The following is a 22,369-nucleotide window of genomic DNA, read 5'->3' on the forward strand; positions in this document are numbered from 1 at the left end:
TTAAAATTAAACATTTTGTTAAACATAAAATGACACTATTGTTACAGTGATATATTTTAGATATATTTTATTTTTGTAAAACAAGATAATTTAACAGTTTATTCATGAAAACAGTTTTTAGTTAATTACAACTTAATTTAATTCCATTTATTGGATGAAAAATAGTTCAGTCAGCTGAAGCTCTCTGGTGCTCGCTGCGCCCCCTACAGGTGATGAGTGTCACCACCTCTCTCTTTTTTACTCCGTACAGTCACGTGACAGCAGCAAGCTTCAAACGGCTGTGAGTGCGGTGCTGCGCGAGCCTCATCATCCTCATCACACCCGCCAACAGAACCTCTGCAGCGGCAGAGAGGAGAACCGAGCGAACCACCGGGGGTCTTCACCGAGCCAAGGAAGCGGCCAACATGGCGGGCCCCGTTAAAACCGGACCCAGATTTATCCTCTTTGTTCCACCCCGACGCCTCGCTGTCTCTACGCGCCTCCGCTGAGGAGGGGCCGCCGAGGAGAAGGAGAAGCGCTCCCCCCACCGCCTCCCAGCGAGCCAGGAGGAGCGGCTGAGCAGGGAGCTGTTCCCGCCGGAGAGCTGCTTGCTTCGGTACCAGCCGAATGGCGGATCGCGAGGCGTCGCCGATACCGTTGGAGATCCGAGCCCGGCTGGCGGAGCTGGAGCTGGAGCTGTCAGAGGGTAAGGAATTAATTAGAAATGGGGGAGGAAACGAGCGCAAGCCTCCCCCTCCTTCCTCCTCTCCTCCTCATCACCTTATCTCATCTCCATCCTCACCGGTTGTTCGCTACTAACGGAATCCGCGTTCATTCCTGCGGCCTCCTCCTCCTCCTCCTCTTCCTCTTCCTCCTCCCATCCAGATGTTTGTCAGCCGGAGGAACCGGCCTGGGCAGCCCCGTGAGGGCAGAGCGGGCTGCGAGGTCCGGCTGCGGGGTTCGGCCCTGGCTCTTTGTCTCGGCCGCGGAACACCGCGTTGTTCTGCCGGTTCCGATCCAGAAACAGAGCCGTGCTGTGACCTTGAGATGTTAACACAAGCAGCCTGGCCTACCTGACTGTGTGTGTGTGTGTGTGTGCGTGCGTGCGTGCGTGTGTGTGTGTGTGTGTGTGTGTGTGTGTGCTTGCGTGTGTGTGTGTGCGTGTGTAATAATAGCTTTGTGCTGCGTGACACGGCAGCGCACGGAGGCTCCGCGGCTCCGGCGCCCCTTCCTCTTTCTGCGTGTTTTTCTGGGCCTGCGAAGCGCAGGGTGAGGAGCAGGATGAGGAGCAGGGTGAGGAGCAGGATGAGGAGCAGGATGAGGAGCAGGATGAGGAGCAGGATGAGGAGCAGGGTGAGGAGCAGCCTGCTCCCTGATTGGGAGTTTAACCCACATCTGAGCTCAGTGTTTCTTCCTGACCGGCTTATATAATGAGAATCATATATTTGATTCACATGAAATCTGAAAGTCTTTTATTTTGGAGAAACATTCCTGACAGCAAACTGCAGCTAAATCTGCAGCTAAAACAATCTTTCCAATATGTTTGTTGGAAACTCTGGGATGAATGCTGAATTATTTATCATGTAAGTTTGACACACATTTTTGGGAGTGGACGTCCAGAACCAGCTCGGTCCAGACGCTCAGGTGTTTTCTGCTGCTGAGCGCTGAGGAGACTGAGCAATGGGTCACCAAATGGGATCAAGCTGTTTTAATACAGGGCAGCGTTTCAGAGGATTAACCAGAAGGCCGTGACTTTTTAAATAAATAATAAATGGTTTTATTTGAAAACTGTCTGGGCGGCCTGCCGGTTGCTCCTGATGTAAACAGGGTTGCTGTTTATGTTTCTTCATAAAATTAACTGGAAAAAATATATTTGAGTTCAACAAGCAGATATTGTGATTTTAAGCTCAGTTAAATGGCATATTTTATATTTTTATGACTAAATGTCAAGAAAACAAAGATCAGTGCTTGGCACTATAATTACTACTAAATAAAAAAGCTAACTAGAGCTATTTTAAAGCTTTTATAGTTTAACAAAACCAAGAAAAGAAGTAGCAATGCACCAAAAATGATTTCAGGATTGTCCATTAGCTAAAGAAGTGTTACAAATAGGAATGTTTCAACAGCAGCGTGTGTGTTAGTGGTACTATAATTACTGACACACAGTCACAACGATACACGAGCTAAAAAAGTTAGTAAATTAGTCTCCGCTTCACTTTTGCTATCAGAATACTAATACAAAATATTGTGATAAAGTCCTTATCACGTTATTATTATTGGTTGTTATTAACCAATAATAGTTTTTGGTTTCTAAAAGGCCAACAGTTACAAATCCAATTATTCCCAAACATCATTTAAATCAGGAGCAGAGGTGATGCAAAACCTTTCACTTCTTAAACTGCCTCTGATCACATAAAGCTCGGATTCTCGACTTGGTTGACTCACCTGTATGAAAAACTCCCAGAATTCCTCTGTTTTCCTGCAGTCAGGAAGACGTTCAGTGAGTTTCCCTGCAGGTTTCTGTGAAAACGTGGGAACTTTAGTCAGACTGAGCTGAGCAGATCTGAGTGCTGGTCTGCAGGAACCAGCACTCATGTTTACGTTCTGAGTTATCAGTTTTGATTCCTAACAGAAATCCAGAGCAGCGATCTGATCGTTAATCATTTTGAATGATTAAAGCCATCAGACTGACTCTGAAAAGCAGCGATCTGTATTTGTCTTTGGTTCAGGGTGGATAATATTAGAACCACACAGGAATGTGTGGATTGTAATACTTCAGATGCCGTTGATCTGCACCCTGCGCAGCTTTTACGGGCTCCACCAGTTCAACGGATTCCTGCGGCCCAGTTGGCCCAGTTGGTTAGACAGCAGCAGCTCAGCTGCTACAGAAAATACTCCAATCATTTGTTGTGTTTGAAGAGTTTTGTTGAATCTTTGGATGTTTAGATAAATATTCCCTCTGGTTTCAGACGCTGTGCAGCCGGAAGAAATTTAGCTTTTACTTTTTTACAACTGGAAGGAGCTGATTAGTATCTCAAAACTTCAAATCATACTTGAAGTACAACTTAAAATCCCAGAGACGTTGAAAAGGAGCAGAGAGGGAAGGAGGAAGTGCAAACCGTCTCTTCCCGACTCCAGCATCACTCTGACCAGACGACCAGATAGAGAATTAAAAAGCAAAGGAGGAGGATTAGCAGCGCTTGCTGCCACATGTTAAGCTGCTAGCATGTCAAGACAGTCGTACAGTCTTCAGTCAGAGGCCTCCTGAGATTTGTTGCAAGACTGACTGCTACTGGAGAACAGCTGTTTTTCCTAAAAAAAAATAAAAACATAAAAATGAAAATAAAATAGAAAAAATATTATAAAATAGAAAAAATATGTTATTTTATTATTTATTAATTAAATAATATTTTTATGGTTTTTAATAATAAAATTGATAGGTAAATAAAATTTATTATGAATGAAATTTCCAGTTTTTGAAGATTAAATTTTTAAAATCTGGACATTTCATCCTGGAGTTTTTGTAGTTCAGGGTGACGTAAACGCACCGCGGTGGCCATCTTGTTTCAAAAGCATTTTTACAGCTTGTCAACTCCCTGAAGGAATGGTTGAAGCAAAAGCCATTTTTTAAAGATCTTTTCTCTCATTTGAATTTTTTCAAGGAACAAAACGAGAAAATAGAACGGCAGATTTATTTGTTAAATGTCCATAGAGCTAAAGTTTGTCTCTGCTTATGCAGCTAAAGTAAAACGAGGCAAATAAAACTGATTAGTTTGTTTCGTAACACAGAGCAGAATCACCTTATCTCATCTGTAAGTCATGGAAAATATTTAACATTTTGTCACAATAACAGCCTGATACGACCGAAGTAAAAAGACTGAAAGGGAATCTGAAAACTGCCATTACACATTCGGATTAACTCAAAAATCACAACATAACTTTAATCTGAGTCGACACGGCAACCTGAACGCAGCTTTACTGTGTTTCAAACAGGAAAGCTCCAGATTAGCTGCCTGGATGCAGGTTTTTGATCAGTTTTAGTGTTTTATCTACTAACATCCAGCCTGCAGGAGATGAGAGCTGCAGATTGGTGCGGCTGTCTGTCAGATTTGATGGGTTGAGCTGCAGGGTTTGACTCCAGCCTGGCAGATAATCGGCACTCCACCTGTTTATTAGATAAACTGAGCAATTAGCTGACTCTCTGCCGCTGAATCCCATCTCCTCCAGCGCCTTTCTGTAACCTCCAGCCAGCTCTTCTTCAGTGTCTCAGAGCGTCTCGCTGCTGCTGCGCTCGCTACTCATCAGACCAAACTGTGTGCTCTCTGACATGTCCTACACACCTTGAAGTATCCGTTCCAGTTTTATGTGATGAAGCTCATAGACCTTCTGGAAGGTTTTTTCTTATTTGTCCCATAAATACCTGCAGCTCTCCAGGGAAACTCAGACCAGACAGAACAATAAGAAGATATAATCTAATATTTAATCAGTAAAGTGTGTGTATTTTATAACTGGACATTTAGGAGCGGTTTGTTGTTGATTCTGGTGTTTCACCTCTGACCTTCTGCAGATTGAGAGTTTTCTTCGTTAGAGTTGCAGCCCTGCTTTGCTCTGCATGTGGCCTGCAGCGGTGCGTTTCAGGTCAGCTGTGTTCTGTGGAGCTGAGATCATTTATGGCGTCTTTTATAATCCCGATTACTTCCTGTGTGACGTGGTTCTGTCAGCTGGCTGCTGGGGCTGGGAAGCAAATTCAACCAAAATAAACAACTTTTACAATAATTTTACAGCTGTTTGAAAAAGTTAGACTTTTTAATGTTGGTCTGAGGCGAAGCTGACAAACCTGACCCGGTTCTGCTGGCTTTGTCTGGAGGAATGGACCAGAACTCAGCAAACTGTCGGAGGTTTAAAGGCAACGCTGCCAAATACTGAGGAAATGTATGTAAACTTCTGATCTTGAAGATGTTAAATGAATCTTTTGTATGATCTTTCTATCGTTGTTGAGACTTTTAGCAAATAGAAGTACTTTTGGTCGTTCTGAGACGTTTGGTCTGAATTAACTGCATGTAAACATCTGGTTCATCTGTATGCTTAGATCATGAAACATTTTTCACTTTCATTAAATTGTGTAATGAAAATATTTGGGTTCAAATATTAAGATTTTTTTTTATTCTAGACTAAAGTATCTGCATTTCCATTGACCATAAAATTGCACAAATTGGAATTCCAAAATAAATTTGCTTAATTGAAAAATGACAATTTTGTAAACTCACATTTTTCTACTAATAAGTTTTTAGACGTATCAAAATTATTGTATTTCTCAAAACTGCAGCACAGACACTTTTTCACATGAAGAGTCATGTGATCAACAACCGGATGTAACTATTGGTGGAAAAAATGAGTAGAAAACAGGAAGTAGTTAGAAGACATTTTTTAAAATGACTTATTACATGAACAAATTTCACACAAGTGATTTTAGTTGCAAAACTGTGTTTTTCCGCATATTTAAAATATTTTGCAAGCATTTGCAGGTATTTTCACCAACACTGAAAAAAGAGTGCAGCTTAAACTTTAAAAACTTGATTCAATTAAAGTAATTCAGTTATTAACCTGGCAACTTAATAAATTAACTCTAATTTGATTACTTGTGAGAAATGAATGCAATATTTTTAAGTTGGATCACCTTTTGTCTTTTCTCTAAAAAATGATTCATTTTTTAACTACTTGAAGTAGCAAATATTCTCAATTTAGATAAAAACTGAAGAACTTTGACAAAATGAAACAAAACCTGCTGTTTGGTCCTCTGTTGTCTGTAATTTGCTGCTGCAGGGACGAAACGGTCAGCGGAGGCCGAACGTTCCTCCGTTAGCGGAGGAAGCCGCGGCGTGTTTGATCCGGTGACTGCTGGATGCGTCGGTGTGTTTTCAGAATGGAGATGCTATCAGCTGCGTCTGCCTCCGTCGCCTCGCTCCACACAAACACACACAGACACTGTGAGTTGTGTAACTTCACTCCTCATGATTCTGCTGACGGTCCTCCGTCAGAAAGTCCAGAACCGTGACAAGCCCGTCCACTCTGCTGAGATCAAGGACTTTAGAGCGGCGATGCTTTTCTTGCGTCCAGTTTGTGCAGCGTCACTTCAGCAGAACAAAGACGTCTGGCAGGAAATGTTTCTTCTTGTCAGCTTTTAAAGAGGCACACATCCTGGCCTCGGCTCAGATTAACAGATTCTCGATCCTCAGCATGCCCATCATCAAACCCCGATCATCCAAAAGATAATCAGGAGTTTGATCAAGAGATTGATCATATCTTCTGTTTCTCTTTGAGATCCAATAGAAAATTCTGATCCAAGCTAATTCATGCTCACTTTATTAATGAAATAACACAAAAAGGCTGAAAGATAAAAAAGTCCCAGTAATAAAACTCTAAATTACCATGGTGACATTTTGTTTTATTGTTTCACTGGCAGCTGAATAACTGCCTTTATTTTTGTTTTGATATTGTGGTACCGGAACATTTTCATGTATTGTTCAAAGTCCAAGTCTCTACAGCACAAGTCTAAGTCAGTCTGAAGCTTTACCCTACATGATTGTAGTGACATCATTTTTATCGTTTTAACTGACTAATGGATAACTGGTTTTATATTTCTGCCCAAGAAGAACCAAGTAATTCAGTGAATGTGATCAGAACTTGTGTTTGAGGATATAAATGTTTGTGTTGCTGTGAGATCTGCAGCGTTTCCTCCTGGTTTAATTGGGTCAGAGTGAAAAACGTGAGCGGAGCAGAGAGGCGTCACTCCTGCCGAAACATCCGTCTCTGTTTGGTACAGAGAGCAGCTTATGGGCTTTATTCACTCCTGATCAACTGATTGTTTATGATTGATTATGATGAGGCATTTGAGTCAGAAATCAGCAGAGCTTGTGATTAAATGAAAACGTTTCTTACTACTGAGATTAAAAACTGAAAACAAGAAGAACATTTTCTGGAGGCTCTTCAGGATCATCACAATGTTTCCGGCTAAATTTCTGCCTCTACTTCTCCGTTTAATTATGAACTTTGACCTTCTCCGAGACGTTTAAGGCCTGCAGAGCTTTAGATGTTCTCGATTCTTCTATGACTTCCTGAAAAATGGTTGATGTGCTGTTGAAGTAATTTTGCTCTGTGGAACTGGGTGAACTGGGTTAACTGGGTAATACGACTAACTGGGAATAATTTGGCTAATTAGTTGCGTCATTTTTTTGTGCTGCTGGTCATTCTGGGTCTGGTTCTGTAGAACTGGGCAGCCGATCCGCCTGCAGCCCAACACTCAGCACCAGGCGCTGACCAAGCCGCCACCGGTTGACCTTGACCCAGTGCTCCAACTGGGCGATCTGTTTCCTGTTCAGTGTTTGTTTACGGGCCGGGCCCAGACGGGCCCAGACGGGCCCAGACGGGCCGCAGAGCTACAGCACGGTGCACACGCGAGTGGACCGCCCGGGGTCGGCTGAGTGTGACACAGGCTGGGTGAGCCGGTCGCCGCAGAGACGATGCGATGCACTGACGACTCGTTTCATTTTTATCAAATATATCAAACTTCCACATCTGGATCCTGCAACTGCTTCTGCTTCCATGCTGTTCTTATTTTACTCTACAGAATAAAACATTCTGCAGAGAATCACAATTCTCTGAAATGTATTTTGTGCTTTACGCTCCGTCTGCCCACCAAGATGGTGGTTCAGTGGCGCAGATCAGACTTGTGTCATTTAAGTTATAGAAGCTGAAACATAAAAATATTTTTGACGCTTAAACACTTTAAGTATAAACTGATGTAATTTGAACAGTTAGAATAGTTTTAAATAAATGCTTTGTTTGTTTACGGTCTCTTCCTCTTGTCTCATCATTCAGACAGATTTTCTAGACCGTTTCTGAATCAGAAGCAAATCAAATTTCTAGACACTGAAAGATTCGTATCTCTGCTGATCCAAACATTTGGACTTTCCTCTGCTCCCAACACGGCCTCAGAAACATTTGGTCCTGCTTGCTGCTGTGGACTGAAGTCGGAGGATGGCTGAATAAGTCGCTCCATATGACCAGATGTGTTGCCGGTTTTCAGAATGTGACATTTTCAGCACATTCTGCTCCGACGCTGCGTATAATGAGCCATTTATTTTTACATTGCATGATAAATGTCAAGTTCCTGAGAATCAGAGCAGTTCCAGCATGTATTAGAGCTCCAGAAAACCCAACAAACGCAGCTTAAGAAGGAGAAAACCAGAGCTGAAATGAGGCTTTGGAGAAAAATCAAGCGGTCAGCTCTGTTTTCTTCCAGATGGCACTCAGCCATCTTTCTGGTAACAAGAATTATTTCCAATTCTTTGCTCTGTTTTGCTATTATCTGTCACACTTTGCGAAGCTTCTTGCTGCGCCACCAATGCTGAACCAAAGCCACATTATGATTTTGGCTGGACAGTTAACCAGGCAGTCGGGGGTTTGAGTGGGAAACACAAAATATTTAGTTTCTTAAATATTTATGTACATGCACAAAATGTCGATTCCCAAATTTTCACCTCAGTATCAGCTGTTGTACCTCATAACATCCAGAAGGATCTCCAGTAGCAGTCAGTACTGCTACAATTCTGAAGAAGCCTCTGACTGAAGACTTGCTATATGCTAATAGCTCAATAGCAGAGACAGTAACATTTTAGAGCTTATTTTGTAACTTTCTTTTTATTTTGTGTTAAGCATCATTTACTATAATAGGATTTATTTTGGTTATTTCAGGGTGATGAATATGTATTATTTCTAACAATGACTTATTGATCAGTTTATTTGCGTTAACGTTTACAAGGTTGAAGGATTTTTTGTCAGTGTTTTGTTCTCAGACCAGTCAGCTGTAAAAGTTGTGAGAAACACATTTAAATGTTTTATTTCAGTTTACCTGCTGTAGAAAGTAGATACTATCACGCATATTTTAGTAATTGATTAACCTGATGACTAATTAAGTTTAATTGAAAAAACTGATTAAAAATCATTCTGCAGATTTTTCATTTTAGCCTTTTTGTACAATATTAGAATACATTAAAAGATGTAAATAATAATTATAATATATAATATAAATATAATTATAGCTCTGAATATTATGGTTTTTCATTAATGGTGTTTTTTGAGTCTGTGTACTCCAGTTTATGATTAATTGATAACTATATTTGATGCCGATTATTTTATTAATAAATTCATCACGATCAATCTGATTAATCGTTTCAGCTCTAATCACAGGACATGATTAATAACAATGATAGATGATCATATAGTGAATATAATGGTGAACTGAAACTGGTTTTTAGTTAGTTGTGCAGTGTGGCGCTGGAAAAATTTGAAAACGTACTTTGAAAAGTTCTTGAATTTTCTGAACCATGAAAAATAAAAGTCTGGATGTGTAAAAATCTTCGTAGCAGTTTTCACCTTCACCTCTGTTTTTAAAAGGTTTGAGCAGATTTAGGAAGTGGCTTCAAACAGGCCGAGAGCGAGTTCAGGACCAGAAGGGTGCCTGTCCCTTTAAGATAGAGCCGAGCAGAAAATCAGGCCTGATGGGTTTGCTGCAGAGGAGCATCACACACAGGTGTGTGTTCAGCCCAACAAAAGCGTGTTCAGAGAGCGGCAGACCTTTCCACCGCTCCGCCGCAGAAAAACTTCAGTCTGTAGCTGCTGCCATTCCTCCTCTGCGCTGCACTGTGTCATTAAAATCACTGAGCAGGAGGAGGAATTAATTAGCCTGCGACAACACACACACACACACCCACACACACACACCCACACACACACACACACACACACACACACACACACACACACACACACACCCCCACACACACACACACACACACACACACCCACACACACACACTCACACACACACACACACACACACAGCCCAGATCCAGACATAGTCATCCACCTTGGCAGGTACCGTTTGAGCACCTCTCTCATCTGATGCTCCAAATCCAAGATGGCCATCTCAGGCCTTCTCCAAGAGAACCGTTGCTAGGCAACACCCTCCCAGCTCTGCTGCGCTGCGAGTGGAAGATGGCGTCTCCCCACGGACCTCGGGTGTGTTTGTAGGAGAGTAAAAAAGAGAACAGAGAATGTTGTTCCACTGCGGCTGATCAGAGAGGAGAAGAAGAAGCTGGAGGCCTCCGTCCGTTTTTACAGCACACAGACGAAGCTTACCGGCACCGATCTGCAGATTGGACCCAGATGTTCTGGCCGTTCTCCACCATCAGATTATCAACTCTTTATTTCCCTCTCTCTCCAAATTTGAGTTAAATCAATCCATTTGATTTGATTCTGGGTGATTAAAAAATCTGTTTTATTTTTTCTGTCGTCTGTGATTCAGCTGCAGACCGACACCTTTCACTCATCACAACCCTGCAGCGAATCCGCTTTATTTTCCCCTCATTCGGGTTTCTGCTCACACATCTCCTCCCTGCACGCCACAGACTCCCCACAGCTCAGCATACATTGTGCATGTAGTCAGCAGAGACGCTGCTCCAGGAGAAACCTGCTTCATCTGAGACGAATCTACAGGATTCGTCTCACATTCGGTCCGCTGAAGAGTTACGGCGTCTACAAAAGAAGCCCGAGAATCACGCCTCCCACACCGTGCTCAACAGATTGTGTGATGATCATTTCAGGATACATTGGCACCAGCCCTGTTTAGTCTGGTCCGTTTTGAAGGTCCGGTTTGTTTGGAGAGCTGTGAATGTGTAATCAAAGTGAAGTCCTACAAACCTCAGTCTGGGTTCATTTGAAGTGAACTCTGATGCGGTTTGAATGCATATACAAACAGCAAGCAAACCGCAGACCGCTTCAATAGCAGGAAGTGGACTACAGCACAGGGCATTCTGGGTAAACAACCAAAACCAACACACTAGCCTAGCGCTAACAGGAGAAACGGCTCGTGGTCTTTACCAAAAACAAAAAAGATATCCTCCAACTGCTGAAATCTGACGGCACTTCATTTTTATTTACATTTGGTGAAGGAGGAAGTTGCTCTTAGTGTCGTCAGAGGTTTTTGTGTAATTTCTTTCAGTGTTCTTGGTGCACCGCCCCCACAGGCGAGGAGGGGAACAGGTTGCTCAAATGGTTTGGTTTGTTTAACTCAGTGCAGCTGAAAATGTTAGAAATGTTGAGACTTTGGTGTAAAAATTCCTTAGTGATAGTTTTTCTCCTTTAAACCTTTCCAATCAGCCATACATGCTCATTCCTCTTCACCTCTCCTGTCAGAACGTTTAACCTGCCAACTGCAGAGTCTAAGATGGAGCTTGTGAGTTTTTTAGTTAACTCTGAGATCATGGTGGACTTACTGGGAAGATTTACAGCTGCAGAATGACGTCAAATAGTTTGGAAATGTGCTTAATCCTCCGTCCAAAAAACTGATGTCAAGCAGCAGTTTCTTCTCTTAAGCTCACTGCTGTTGTCTTTCTGGTTTGGCATTGAACTCTGCAGGCCAGCAAACTGGAAAAAGAGCAGCTTTGTGGACCCGTCCTACTGACGATCTGCAGCACCTGGTCACTGCTTTCCATAGTAAATGATACATCTTTGCATACAACTTGGGTCGGCAGGGTTTTTGTGAATCTTTAAAGTCTTAAACTCATAAAGAAAATGTATGTTATCTTGAATTTGTTAATCACACATGTTGAATGTTGCAGAACCATTTCATCTTGAGTTCTTCTGTGTAGTTGTTTTCTCACAGGACAGGTTAAACGTTGAGTGATGCGCAGACATCTTCACTGCGTTTGTGACTCAAGGCCATTGAAGCTACGCTAACTAGCTGCTGATATGCTATTGCTAGCTAGCTGTGTGGCGTCACCAGTCCTTCCTAGTCTGTCCAGGTCTCACATTTTCTTCATAACAGTCTTGGAAAGGTTTTGAAGTTGAGTTGGTGAAAGCTGTAAAACCCTGTTCAGGTCATAATGATGTATTTTTATTATTTGCTGAATCAGTGCTTTCTTGTCCTCATGTCTGTAAACTCTGCAGATGAAGAAGCTGTTATTGTTTGGTTGTGTTCAGGCTGACACACGCCTCCATTAGTCCTGCTGTCTGCAGAAAGATCCGACCCAGCAGTGATTTATTCTTGTTTTCTTTGTTCACCTGAACCCAGACGGATTGCCCTCCAGAACCCGTCCCAGTCTAGCGGCTGACATGTTCCTCCATTACTGGTTTGTTGGGTCGGGCTCCACATAAATCATCCCGCTGTAGGAAACACCCACTGCAGCTCTGGAGCAGGGCTGAAAATACTCCACACAGATGCTCTTTCTGCTCGGTTTAGCAACATTTGCTGAAGCTGTTTGTCTTGTTTAATTTTAGAAAACTGTGTGTCAAAACACCAGACATTCAAAAAGTTGAGGAGAAGTGAATGACCGCCTGAGTTCTGGTAGTTTGTCTGCATTTCAGGACTTAGAGAATAGCTTAGCGAGTGGAAAACATCCACCACTTCTCTGCAAGTACAAATTATTCCCCATTTTCTCCTGCTATTGGGAAAACTGTGAAGCATGAAGTTACGCATCTTCAGTTTAATCTCCCTGACCTTCCAACGAATAATCAATATTCAGCAACTGGAGAGGCAGTTTAACATTTAATAGGGACAAACCAGAAAGTGTCAGCAGATTTTAGCGGTGCTGTGCAGACCGGAGGATGTGATCGGTAGCTGGTGATTGTGTTGGTTTGGTGTAAGGTTGCCATGCCAGTGAAGACCCTCCACCTCTCCCAACCTCTGCGTCTGTCCACTGTCATGGCCGCCCTCGGTTTGATGACACGGCCGCTGATGTTGTTGTGTCTTCGGTTGCAGAGCGCCGTTTAGCTCATGTAGCTTCTTGGGTTTCCTCGCTAAGACTGATGGGGGAACTTCTGCTCTGAGGTAGTTAATCCTGGACCGAGTCACTCACGCGTCTCCACAATCCGTTGGAAAACCTGCCTGCCATCACCCTAATCGCCAGCTTTCTCCAGGTTCTCTAATCAAGTCCTGATTCGGACTGACAGGCTCGGAAATGTTAATATGATGTCCAGTCAGAAGGAAGATGTTGACAAAATGAATATAACTTTAAACAAACGTGGAAAAGCAGCATTCAGCTTCTACACGCCACAAATCTGGAACAAACTTCCAAAAAACTGCAAAACAGCTGAAACATTGAGAGCCTTTAAATATAGACTAAAAACCCACCTGGTCAGAGCTGCTTCTAAAAAGATTAACGATGAAACTAAATGTTTTGATTGTTGCCTATGAGTTTGTATCTCCTTGTATAAAAATCATTTTGGCAGGCCTTGTTGCTGAAATCTGCTCCACAGATGAAATTAGATCTTCTTTTAAATCTGCCAGAAGCAGGAATAATTTCACGCTCAACTGCTTGTTGTGCACAATATGCACAAGACCTTATGCAATGTCCTATAAATATGAAAATCTATTTATTCAAACAAACATAAAACTAAAATACTGACATTAACTCACGTTGGGGTCGTTGATGTTGAACGATGCCTGCAAACATCTGCAGGTTCTGGAAGAACCCGGAGCTCCGACAGCAGAACCAAAGACGTCCAAAGCTTTAGGTCTTTCCCCTTTAGATTTCACGGTTCCAGGAATCATGCCAAGTCGTTTAGGAACGAATCAACCACTGACCATCACACTGCCACCACCATGTTTCACTGTTGTGCTGCTTTATTTCCTGAAACTGTCAGTTTACAGAAACTGTAACCTGATCTACACCTTCGAGTCTCTGGGATCTTCAACATGATTTCTGGAAAGTGTTTATAATTCAGCAGCAGCTTCAGTTTTTGTTACCTCATGAACTGTAACATTAGTGACTTTTAGATGTGGTTCTGGGTTGTTTTGGGATTTGTTGGATCAGTTTTAGACGTTTTGCTGTAGTAAACTTTGCTGGTTTGCCATTCTCCACAAATCAGTTGATGGAAACATGTAGACTTTTTTAAAGTTCGCTCTAAATTCACATGATTTGGATGAAACATAGCTCACTTTGCTTTTGATCAGTTCTTAAATGTTGCTGCTAGATTCAGAACTGCTGTTGGTTCTGGGATATTTTAGCCTACTTCATGTCGTCAGACAGGCTCTGTTAAGTGATCTGTTGATCCTTTGCACAAAGCTTCAACCAGTTGTGGTTGTTTCTAGTGAAACTGGATCAGAACCATGCGGTTAATCACGTTTAAGTCATGATTAAGCTGAGGGGGGAACCATATTTCCACATTTATAGATAATTTATAAACTGCTATTTGTTTTTACTCAAGTTATCTTTGTTTGAATGAAAAATTGGTTTATTTCAGATAAGAGGATGGTGATTTGGTTATGATTTATGTCTTGTTTTTCCATTCTTCATTTTCATTATCATCCATCACATTTTGTTTTCTTTATGTTCACATTTTTCTCTTTGATTAACAGTCAGATAAAGCATTGAAGACTGGGAGAGACAGAAATGGCTGCGGTGATTTTCCTAAAACCAAAAGATGATCCTCTGTGCAACCAAAACATATCTGATGAAAGCAGCAGCGTCCCTCGCAGCCAGCACTGCCTCTCTCACTCTCTCTCTATCTATCTGTTCACAGGGGACATCACTCAGAAGGGTTATGAGAAGAAGAGGTCCAAGCTGATCAGGGCATATGCTGGAGGTAATTTAGCGACCTCTGACCCCCTCCACACACCCGCTCGGCCCACTCAGCTGAAATATTCCCATAGCGCTGCTGGAGTATCGATCTGCTATCAGGAGGAATACAGTAGTCTGAACACTGTACTCTATTGATGGAGTCTTCAGCCGCCATTAGTGATGTAGGTTAGGACTCCCTGGAGCTCAGCTTGGGCCTGCTCCTCTGAATCAGTCGCTGATCAGGCTGCAGTCGCTCCCTGCCTCTAAACACACACACATCACACACACCAGGGTGAGCTTTGGGTCGAGGGATGCTGAGAGATGTTCTGTTGCAGAGCAGAGATGCAAGAACTGCATGTTTCTGGTTTTATGTTGGTTATTTTGGGTTATGAAGTCAGAAAAATTAAATTTTTCTGCCGTTTCAAATCACCTCCATGTTTCTGTTTTTCCTTTTTTGCGCTCTTATCTGTTGCTTTCATGTGCATATACATGTTGTTCCTGTAAAACCCGTCCGTGTGTCCACAAGCTTTCTGCCTGCTTCTGTAGGTATGGAGGGGCCCATGTCTCATCGGGCCCCGCTCGGCCCCCCGGCCGCCGCCCGCTTCCACCGGCGGAGAACGTCCGGAACCAGAGACGAGCGCTACCGATCAGGTACGGGGATCCCGCCTGATCCACGCTGCATCGCAGAGAAACACCAGCTGCACCGTTTTATTGTGCTTTTCACAAACTGAGCAACACCTTGCAAATCTTTCACAGTCTGTCTGCAGTCACACGTCTCTGGGTTTCCCCCACAAATCCTGCTAAACCGGCTGGAAGAGGCGCTGAGGCGTTAAAAAATGTTAAAACTTTACAGAAAATATGAAAACATATGTTATAGGAAGAAATTATTGGCAATACTTAGATACCAACCAGCTTAAGAAAAAGCTAACACAGAAAAACACAATTAACATAAATAATTGCACTAATCAGCCAGTGAATGACATGTCAAAATTAAAAAGTAGGCTCAGGCTTTGCAGGTCACATCAGAAGACTTGGTCGCTTGAAAACGACAAACAGGTTAAAGGTGGTCCAGTGTGTCTGCAGACGTGTCACTTCCTGTCTCTGTTCCTCAGACGTCCACACAGAGGCGGTCCAGGCTGTGTTGGCGCGACACGTAGAGAGGAAGATGGCGGTGCCCATGCCTTCCAAACGGCGCTCCCTGGTGGTGCAGACCTCCATGGACGCCTACACGCCTCCAGGTGAACACGCACAACCTGCTCTCACTACTCCAGGTCATCTCCCAGGCGGACTCCAGGCTTTTCCCTGATCCACCTCTTACAGATACTAACGTTAGCTGTGATGTTAGCAGAACGAGTTGCTTCTCCTGACTCCACCAGAGAAGCAGCTCTGTGCTCAGACAGGATTCTCTGGTTTCTCAGACGGCTCTGACAGAGGAACGCTCATCCCACCCAAAACTGCAACCAGGCACATTCTCTGTGGCGAGTTGAACCCATGGAGGGATTCACAGAGAAACCGGCCATAGGAAGCTGTAAGAGCTGAACCCTGTCACCTTCTGCAGCATTTCTGCTGAGAGACGGGCCAGAAAAACGGACCAGTGCAGCTGACCTTTACCTCACACATCAGCTCATTAGATCATCCATAACCACAGTTGATGGAATAATTTTGGTGTTGATTGAATCTTAATGAAGGAAATATAATGTTTGTTCCTTTGTAATTTGCTCCTTAACCTTTGAGAACACGGCTAAGTGGAGCTGACGTGTCCCTGAACGCATCATGTTGTGTTTTTCCACCGTTCTGGCAACGCTTCGTTAAATGTCTGCACACAGCGGCGCTCACCGGGCCGTATCGGCTGCTCTCACAATTATCTGCTGTTCAGAGGAGGAAATTCAGCCGCCTCAGGCATGTTGGACCCAATTGGTTCTTGTGGCTGTTTCACTGACAAGCCACAAGATCCGATTCACTAATTACTGACATTTGGTGTCTCTGAGCTGCTGAGCTTTTCGCCTCAGTCACTGAAAGGTCACAGTTCTGCAGCGGCGAATTTATCTTATTGGAAATCTTTTTCTTTCTGGACTTTTGCATTAATAATCTCCATAGTTTAGATCATTATAAGTTAATTTCTTGTTTGGAAGCTCAAATGTTTTGTTTTCTGGCCCTGAACTGGTTGGTGTGGAGGGATATGAATTTTGTAATCAAACCCAGTTCTGGTCCATCTGTTTGGTTAAAGTGAACTCTGCTGCGGTTTGAATGCATATGTGAACAAAACGCAGAGTGGAGACCGCTCCAAAAGCAGGAAGCAAATGACAGCGCAAGGCATTCTGGGTAAATGCAACCAAAACAAGCTTCATTCTTGTGCATCTTAATCTGGGATGTGAACCTTGGACCAGCAGGAACATTATGTTTTATTTCCTGGGAACTGCCATCAGGAAAAGTTTGGTTTTTCTCATGAAGTTCTGCAGGAATGGAGGGATTTTCACCTCCATTTCTAGCGCTTCGTGTTCCCGCCTGCTCTGGAACAAACAGCCTGAGCTGCTGGGATCCAAGCACAGGAACAAAAATCCAAGACAAAACAGGACCAGAAACACCCAAAACGGCACCGAGCAGCAAATCAATAGCAGATTGTTTTTCCTCGTCGGATACACAGCAGAACTAAAACCACAGCACAAATAGAGATTGAACACCACATTTAAAAGCAATCAGCCCTTCTTTGTAGTCATTTTTATTAGTTACACTAACATTTTCCCATGACCCTCCAGGCCTGTCGCCGCTGTGCTCCGATTCGTCGTCGGGCTCAGAGGAGGCGGGGCCGGGCGAAGACATGACGGGCATGGAGCACTGGATGAGCCGGCCCTCCCAGCTCGGCCCCGCCCACCTGGGCTCCACCTCCTCGTCGTCCTCGTCCACGCAGAGCGGAGGCAGCGGGAACGCCGGGCGGCTGGCCGACTCGCTGGCGCACACGCACATCGCGCACCTGGCGCACCTGGGCCACCCTCACCTGGGCCAGTCGCACCACCAGCAGAGCCTGCTGTCACAGTCGCATCATGGTGAGAATGTCGCCCTGTGACCGGCTGAAAACTTTATCATACATATATATATAAAGCAGTATATTTCCGGCAAAATTAATCTCAGAAATATTCCAGAAAAACTTGGAGTTTCAAAAATCTGATTTTTTAAAAAACTTTTATGTTTTTATCTAAAGTTCATCTCGGTTCTTTGGTGGAAATTTACATCTTTTTTTCTGTTTGCAATGGCCCTAATTTCCCATTTTACTTTTAAGTAAGATGGCAAATAAATTAATTTTCTATATAATCAAATTTTTATTTTTTCAGCTTTATTTGGTTATAACTCATTGAGAAAGCACAAATTAAAACTGTTTTAATCAAAAGCCATAAAATAAAATGAAGAAAATTGAGAAAAATCCTGAGTATTCATTACAACAGTGTCTTTAGTCAGAGGCTTCCAGGAACCGCTGTAATACAGACTGCTACAGGAGTTCCTTCCTGCCCATTCTTCAGTAATGAGTTCCAACGTTTCATTTATTGAATAAAGTATTTTAACCTGGATATTAGGGTGACTAAAGCTCCGTGTCACAGCGTTTGTTCCTGCAGCATCTTGTGTTCTGACCCGGTTCTGACACCGCACCGTGTTTCTGCAGGAATCGGCCACCTGTCTCTGAAGAGGAAGGGCGCTCTGAGCGTGGCGGAGAACGGCGGCTCTCTGCGGCGGTCCTGTGAGTTTGGATCGGACATGCTGTGGCCGCCGCCTCTGGAGTCAGAGGGTAAGTCCGGACCGGGAAGGTCCAGTCCGCCCAAATCCAGCTTACAGAATGATCCACTAAAACGGATCCAAACTCCACAAAGACCTAAATTTAGTTTGTTTTTACCTTTTATTCAGTAAAACACCTTCAGGTGCTTTAACTCTTTAAATTGATTCTTTGTTTTCAACCTTTAATGAGTTTGATAATCAAACTGCTCAGTTTTGTAACAAAGTGCAACATAACATCTGATTAAAAGTCCAAATTTTGAAAACGTTATTTTCAGCTAAAGAGCGACATTTTCATCACTATCTGAAGTTAAATCAGGCTAAATTTGACTATTTTAGCAAATTACCAAAATTATTTCTGTTTGCTAAATGCCAGACAATTTAGCAGAATTTTTTTTGAGATTTTATTTTGTAATGTTTTTTGTTCTGTAACATTAATATGAGCAGGAAGTTAGTTTAACTCAGTGCTTCTCAATTATTTTCCGTTACGCCCCCCTAGCAAGAAGAAAACTATTCGCGCCCCCCACTCCCCACCGTGACTATCCATCTCTGCATAACATTTTTTCATTAACATTAAAGAAAAAGAAAGACATATGGTCAAACTTACAAAGAATAACTTTATTAAATCGTGTTTTAAGTCTGCAACAGAAAAGATTTTAAGTGCATCAATGCCTGAAATTAAAAATAAATAAATCCATGTCTACTGCTGCAGGCAATATCAGCTCCTCTGCTATGGTGTGGGGCTTTTTGCACTGCGCAATTTGGTACGCCACCTTATTGATGCTAGCAGCGCTCGATGGTTTACTGAAGTAGCCTTCACAAAGCGGGATGACTGTTGGCAATATTCAGCACGTTTTCGCTGAAAAAACTCTACCGGCTTATCGGCGTGATTTGGATGTAACGTATTTAAGTGACGCGCTAATTTATTTGGCTTCATGCTGTCCGCTGCGAGCATTGTTAGACACAGCAAACACACCGGTCTTTCCTCTTCTCCAACTGTAGTCACAGTGAAGCCAAGCGCTAAATAAGATTCGTCTTATTTCCTCTTCTTAGCTTTCGGTTGACTTTCTGTTGTCTCATTATCTTTGTCTCTCTCCGCTTTTCTTTTCATCCCTGTGAAAAACTTTTTCATGTTGGGGGTTGTTGAATAACGGAGGCCATAGACAGAACGCAGTCGGAGCTTTTTGTTGACTTAACACTGCCAACCAAGGCAAACCTGTTGTCTTGTAAGTCGTAAAATGTTGCACTGTCGCAAACGTGACAGAAGTAACAATGAGAGCGCCACTGCCGCCTACTGTGCGCAATTACACTTTATACTAGTTCGGCCAAAAAAAAGCCTGTTCCCCAGGATCACACGCGCCCCCCCAGGTATCGCACCGCGCCCCCCAAAGGGGGCCCGCCCCACTATTTGAGAAGCACTGGTTTAACTTGTCTGGATTGTTCCAATGAAATGATATTTATTATTCCTAATGACTTATTGATCAAATCAGTTTGGTTATTGAAATTGGGGAATGTGTTTTTTTAATTAAATTTGTGTTTTGTGAATAGATTGTGTTAAAAAAATGTTTGAAAATGTTATATTTTAGATTATCTTATCCTTCTGTAAGTTTAAAAACTTTCCCTGAACATTTTTTGAATTTAAAATCGAATGAATCCTGCTGAATGTGGACGGATTCACGTTGACTTAATAAGAACCTCATCAGTTTTTTATAGATGAAACTAGATTATGTGACAATGTTTGGAGAAGCTGCTCGCTTCACATCAGTGCTTACATGAACAAAACGCTGAGTCATGGAACAGCAGACTGCTGAGCGCAGCAGGATGTGACACAATGTGACGGTCAGACGGGTCTAATGGAGCGTAGCGCCAACAGGAAGTGGCACTGACTGACTGCTTCCTGTCCGTCCTCCTGCAGAGAACCATTCGGCGCCGCCGGACGTGACGGGATACTCGTCGGACTCGTCCCACTCTCACACCGAGCGGCACCACATGTCCAACATGGGCACCATCGCCAGGAGCACGCAGAAGTATGGCAACGCCGAGCGCATGGAGACGGGCGACGGTGAGCCGAGGGCGGGGCCAGAAGATCTGTAAACAGGAAGTGGGGGGCGGGGCCAGCAGATCTATGAACAGGAAGTGAGGGGCGGGCCTTTCCTTCTGTTTTAGTTCTTTGATCCCTTCCTTCCTCATTTCACTTCCTTTCTTCCTTCCTGGTATTTAACCTTTGACCTGAGCTGAAACAATGACTCCATAACAAATTTCTCTATTAGCCTTTTAAAGTTGCAGTTCTGGTTGCTCTGTTTTCTGGCCGTTTTGTTTCCAGCTCTGTTTTACAGGCCGTTTTGTTTCCAGCTCTGTTGTCTGGCCGTTTTGTTTCCAGCTCTGTTTTACAGGCCGTTTTGTTTCCAGCTCTGTTGTCTGGCCGTTTTGTTTCCAGCTCTGTTGTCTGGCCGTTTTGTTTCCAGCTCTGTTGTCTGGCCGTTTTGTTTCCAGCTCTGTTTTACAGGCCGTTTTGTTTCCAGCTCTGTTGTCTGGCCGTTTTGTTTCCAGCTCTGTTGTCTGGCCGTTTTGTTTCCAGCTCTGTTGTCTGGCCGTTTTGTTTCCAGCTCTGTTTTACAGGCCGTTTTGTTTCCAGCTCTGTTGTCTGGCCGTTTTGTTTCCAGCTCTGTTGTCTGGCCGTTTTGTTTCCAGCTCTGTTGTCTGGCCGTTTTGTTTCCAGCTCTGTTTTACAGGCCGTTTTGTTTCCAGCTCTGTTGTCTGGCCGTTTTGTTTCCAGCTCTGTTGTCTGGCCGTTTTGTTTCCAGCTCTGTTTTACAGGCCGTTTTGTTTCCAGCTCTGTTGTCCGGCCGTTTTGTTTCCAGCTCTGTTGTCCGGCCGTTTTGTTTCCAGCTCTGTTGTCCGGCCGTTTTGTTTCCAGCTCTGTTGTCCGGCCGTTTTGTTTCCAGCTCTGTTGTCCGGCCGTTTTGTTTCCAGCTTTGTTGTCTGGCCGTTTTGTTTCCAGCTCTGTTTTACAGGCCGTTTTGTTTCCAGCTCTGTTTTACAGGCCGTTTTGTTTCCAGCTCTGTTGTCCGGCCGTTTTGTTTCCAGCTCTGTTGTCTGGCCGTTTTGTTTCCAGCTCTGTTGTCCGGCCGTTTTGTTTCCAGCTCTGTTGTCTGGCCGTTTTGTTTCCAGCTCTGTTGTCCGGCCGTTTTGTTTCCAGCTCTGTTGTCTGGCCGTTTTGTTTCCAGCTCTGTTGTCTGGCCGTTTTGTTTCCAGCTCTGTTGTCCGGCCGTTTTGTTTCCAGCTCTGTTTTCCGGCCGTTTTGTTTCCAGCTCTGTTTTCCGGCCGTTTTGTTTCCAGCTCTGTTTTCCGGCCGTTTTGTTTCCAGCTCTGTTTTACAGGTCGTTTTGTTTCCAGCTCTGTTGTCCGGCCGTTTTGTTTCCAGCTCTGTTTTACAGGTCGTTTGTTTCCAGCTCTGTTGTCCGGCCGTTTTGTTTCCAGCTCTGTTGTCTGGCCGTTTTGTTTCCAGCTCTGTTTTCCAGTTGTTTTGTTTCCAGCTCTGTTGTCTGGCCGTTTTGTTTCCAGCTCTGTTTTCTGGTCGTTTTGTTTCCAGCTCTGTTTTCTGGTCGTTTTGTTTCCAGCTCTGTTTTACAGTTGTTTTGTTTCCAGCTCTGTTGTCTGGCCGTTTTGTTTCCAGCTCTGTTGTCTGGCCGTTTTGTTTCCAGCTCTGTTTGTCTGGCCGTTTTGTTTCCAGCTCTGTTGTCCGGCCGTTTTGTTTCCAGCTCTGTTGTCTGGCCGTTTTGTTTCCAGCTCTGTTGTCCGGCCGTTTTGTTTCCAGCTTTGTTGTCTGGCCGTTTTGTTTCCAGCTCTGTTTTCCAGCCGTTTTGTTTCCAGCTCTGTTTTCCGGCCGTTTTGTTTCCAGCTCTGTTTTCCAGTTGTTTGGTTTCCAGCTCTGTTGTCTGGCCGTTTTGTTTCCAGCTCTGTTTTACAGGCCGTTTTGTTTCCAGCTCTGTTGTCCGGCCGTTCTC

General features: G+C 43.6%; 1 pseudogene; it reads left to right on the forward strand.

Annotated features, from left to right (window-relative positions):
* The first annotated feature begins 200 nt into the window (after nucleotides 1-200).
* LOC129378940 (disco-interacting protein 2 homolog C-like) overlaps nucleotides 201-22,369 on the forward strand; it is a 36,740-nt pseudogene continuing 14,571 nt past the window's right edge.

The sequence above is a fragment of the Poeciliopsis prolifica genome, unplaced genomic scaffold, assembly GCF_027474105.1.
Source record: "Poeciliopsis prolifica strain line A6 unplaced genomic scaffold, Auburn_PproV2 SCAFFOLD054, whole genome shotgun sequence".
Classification (NCBI taxonomy): Eukaryota; Metazoa; Chordata; class Actinopteri; order Cyprinodontiformes; family Poeciliidae; genus Poeciliopsis; species Poeciliopsis prolifica.